The following is a 4,710-nucleotide window of genomic DNA, read 5'->3' as shown; positions in this document are numbered from 1 at the left end:
AATGCTAAAACGAACATGCAATGCAGGCTCAGAAGCACACTCCTCCCAAAACACAACAGACTCGCATGTAGAATGAGTCACAACCAAACCCGTGCAGACACATCGAAAGAAAAGCCTGTTTTTCCTGCTGGAGGTAGAAATGGCTGCCAAGAAGCAGGGGTATCCCACAAGCCCTGTAGCCAAGAGACCAAGGCACCAGATTGAAACTTTGTGTCTGTCTGTGGGTGAAAGCGGCGGAAAGGGGGAGTACTGTTGAATGCATCTTTATATTCCTAGCATGTGTGGGTGTGCAGGTACTGTTGACTGCAGAGCTTTTATTACTACTGTATATTGTTGCCATTATATAGCTCACGTTGACTTTCATATTTCCATGTTTGATGTTGATAGCAGAAGATTTTCCTCTCATAGTGACCCAAAATCGCCAGAGGTGCCCCCCCGGAAACCACCTGCTGACATGATCAGTTTCATTCTTGGTTTTGGATCATGATGATATGGTGTGGTTTATTTGTTTCAGACATATTTAACAAGAAACTCATAATGTTGCATGTTGAGTACTATAAATCTGTACATGTTGGTAGGTCTGCATTAAAATGAATGACTTATGGTTATAAACAAAAAAAACAAAAACAAAGAATAAGTTGCAATTTTAGGAAAAATCTTGGATAAGACTTATAATTTTCCAGTAATTAACTTAGATAACATAATACAATAAAGTAAAAAAAACTGCATCTCAGCTTTGTGAAAAGGTAACTGAATTTGTTTGTGTTGTTCTGACTTTGAAAAAATTATGTATCGATGCTTCTAAAATGACATTATTTTTTCTCCTGGTATTCCCTCTGAGAATTTGATTTCAACTTTCTTGTTCTTCTTGTAATTATGACTTAATTCCTATAACATTTTGACATCATTCTTGTAACATTATTTTTTTCAAAAATTACAACTTTATTCATTGTTTTGTTTGTTTTTCATACTAAATAACACATTTCTTTAATATGTCATACTATAAAAATATTTTTTCTCATGACCTCTTATGATGTTATTCTCAAAAAATGACGTTCTTGTTTACGTTTTTTAATGAAATTACTTTTTTAATATGCCAATAATGCAGTGCAGTTCTAACTGAGCATATTGTTTATATTATTAAATGACACAGTTCTGGTTCAGTGATTCTTAACCATAAATGGGCCATAGGGAGTTTTGCACTAGTGGGCCACGAGGGCCGTGGGACTGCGTAGTTCTCGTAGTTCGTAGTTCTCAACTGAAGACACGAGAGGTAGGCTAGCCGCGATGTTATCCATACAGTGCAGCTTCCGACCAGATGGTGGCGGTAATGTGGCATTCAACTACACTAGGAATGGAGACGTTTTTAAAACAAAAAAATTAAGACAAAAATGTAAGTACAATCCTGACTTCATCAAGTACGGCTTTTTATCACTACCTTTTTTATTGAGTGATTGATTTTATTGATTTTTATTAATATTAATAATTTATAATAAATAAATAAATATTTTTTTTATTAATTAAGTCTGACTTTAAATTTTTTTCTTGCTTGATTTGTTCCATGAATTATTAGCAAAAGTTACGTTAAAATTAATAAAAATCTTTGTGATGATCACATTTTTTCACGTCATTTTTCATTAAACTTTATTCAGGTTTTAGCTTGTTAGCTGGTTAAACCGTGAGTGGATTTGATTTATTATTGAAAACAAATGAATAAGATCAATTAAATCTATACAGTGTTATTATTAAATGGACCTCGGGCCACTCTGCACTGAAAAAATTTGGGCCTCAAGGTCAAAAAGGTTAAGAACTTTGCTCTAGTTGAATGTACTCCTATTTTAAAAACAGCAAGTTGCCAAGGCGCTATTTCTCGCTTACACCGCCAACACTTAGCTCGTCCAGCAATTGCATTTATCAATGCCTTAATACGTGTGATTTAGCATAGCTTGAAACCACAGCGAGATTAAGAGTGAGAGAGAGAAAATCGAGAGAGAGTATAGCTGGCCTATAAATGAAGAAATATGGCCATCAGCCATAACTGACATTACCGGTTCCTTAGTGGCTCTGATTAACTGCTGTCAGTTTAGATGCGTGTGTGAAATCCTGCAATATATATATATATTTTTCCGTTTTGGTTGCAAATGTGCTAAATAGGAACGCCTGTGACATTGTTTTATTTGAACGGATATTAGACAAATGTGTCATAAACTGTTGCATTGTTGCACAAACATAAGCACTTCTCATTTGACTCTCAAACTAAAGTTTAAAAACACGATGATGCATCAAAATACACCAAAATGGTGAATCCCAGCCAAAGAAATGCACCGTCTGAGCTGAAAACATTTCCAACAGTGCAACCTGCTCAACAAATCAATACAATTATCCTTTCTTCTCAGTGGTGCGCTCTATCTCCCCTTCTCGATAAAAATGTATTTTTATATGCCTAACGCACGGCACGGCAAAATGTTCAATGACAATGCAGCGTCTGGGGAACGACGGAAGCAAACAAATACGTGTATGCTATTTTCTGCTCCTCCCAAGATCAGATATTTGGGGCAAGGTGTTGCTAGTTCCCTCGTGGGTCTCTCGGGGGAGTTTGTGCTTCGTCTTCGGGTCTGAGATAAATGAAAAACCTTTTGACTTACCTCCTTCTCCTCCAAGGAGAGTAGCGCGAAGCGTGAATAACTGAAAACTAAGAGAGAATGTCTGAAACTGCAAAAAAAAAAAAAAAAAAAAAACAAGGGGCGGGGAAAGCATTAATATTTAACATTTTCTTGTCATTCACTCTATTTTTATTCTAGAGTTTAAAGTTAAGAAAGCAGTTTAGTTAGGGGGGTGTTTTTTTCCATTTGTCAATAGAAAACTGTAATATCATACACACTGGGCGCGAAGGCTCATTAAGGCGTCCTCATTACGAGGTGCATTCAAGAAAACTCAGATCATCACATATTTGTTATGAGAAATAGAATGGCCTTTACTCGCCATTTATTCAGACTTTTGATAATTGAAAATTGTGAAATAAATTGTCCATGCATATACAACATACAATACAATAAAATGGGGAGGGGGGCAGACAGGACAGAACAGAAAGGAAAGGAAAGAACAAAAAAAACACAACTCCAGACTAAACCAGTGTGCATATAAGCACACTCTACAATATAAGAACTTGAAGACTTGCACTGGGGGAAAGTGAAAGGGAATGGAGGGGTTTTGGTTGTGGTTTTTGGTTGGTTTTGGATCATGATGGTATGGTGTGGTTTATTTGTTTCAGACATATTTAACAAGAAACTGATAATGTTGCATGCTGAGTACTATAAATCTGTACATGTTGGTAGGTCTGCATTAAAATGAATGTCAGTTTCTCACAGGTTATAAACAAAACAAAAACAAAAAACAAGGAATATGTTGCAATTTTAGGAAAAATGTTGGGTAAGACTTATAATTTTCCAGTAATTAATTTGGATAACATAATACGATAAAGTAAAAAGTACAACATACAATACAATAAAATGGGGGGGGGGGGGGGGGGGGCGACAAGACAGAACAGAAAGGAAATGAAAGAACAAAAAAAACACAACTCCAGACTACCTTTACTTACATTATTATTATTTATTCAAATTATTTAAATTATTTGGGCAATTTACTGTTCACGCTGCACTTTACATTATGTTGTTCATATTTGGTGTATATTCTATCTATTTATTCTCAACATTATTATTATTATTATTATTTATTATTACTTATCTTCTTTTGTGTCTGTTATTATATGGGAGCCAGGCAACGACATTTCGTTGGCAATTTCACTACTGTGTTTTTGTGCAATGACAATAAAGGGAGTCTATCTATCTATCTATCTATCTAGACCAGTGTGCATATAAGCACACTTTACAATATAAGAACTTGAAGACTTGCACTAGGGGAAAGGGAAGGGGGATGGAGGTGTTCCAGCATGATTGCATGTGTTTTGAGTGCATACCGGCATGAAAGGTGGCATAAAAGTGGCAAGACTGATTCCGGGTGGGATTGGCTTTCATGTCTAAATAGAAATTAATATCAGCAGTGATTGACACATAGCTGCGTGTGTGTGTGTGAGTAGATCAAAGAGGGGGAAAATATGACTGTTATTAAAAGGCTTGTCACCACCTGCCAGAATCATATATGGGTAATGTTGTGCTTGTGTGTGTGTGTGTGTGCTTATTCTGAATCAATAATAATACACACCCCACTACACCATCTCGACACTATGATTTTTTTTTTATCTTTGTCAGTCCCGCTATGGTTGTGTATTGCTAACCACATGTTGACGTGTATGTTCAACTTAAGGCAACAACAAAAAAAGCTCAATGTGCCCCACTAATCCAATCGCATCACACCAGTCCCTAAATCTTTGTCAAGGAAATGCAATTGTTATAATGTATTTATTGAAACTTGGGCAAGGTTTTTATTTAATCACACCGTGCTCTAACAGCACTGGCGGTAGATGAAGGAGAGAGAGGGGGGGGTAAAAAAAAATAAAGACGCAATCTTTCATCACGCCATCATCCTTGGCAAATCCAATTTGTTGCTGTTCCTCTCAGCCCGGTGTGTGATTGCTACAGCGTGAACGTGGAGTACACTCACCACTAATGTGTGTGTGTGTTTCAGGGAAGGGGTATTTGGTTTTTCATGTGTATTGCAGTTTCATTTTTCTCCCCATTATCCCAGTAATTG

The sequence above is a fragment of the Doryrhamphus excisus genome, chromosome 21 (genome assembly GCF_030265055.1).
Source record: "Doryrhamphus excisus isolate RoL2022-K1 chromosome 21, RoL_Dexc_1.0, whole genome shotgun sequence".
Taxonomy (NCBI): Eukaryota; Metazoa; Chordata; class Actinopteri; order Syngnathiformes; family Syngnathidae; genus Doryrhamphus; species Doryrhamphus excisus.
The sequence above is the reverse complement of the archived record's forward strand: the minus strand, read 5'-3'. Positions refer to the sequence as shown.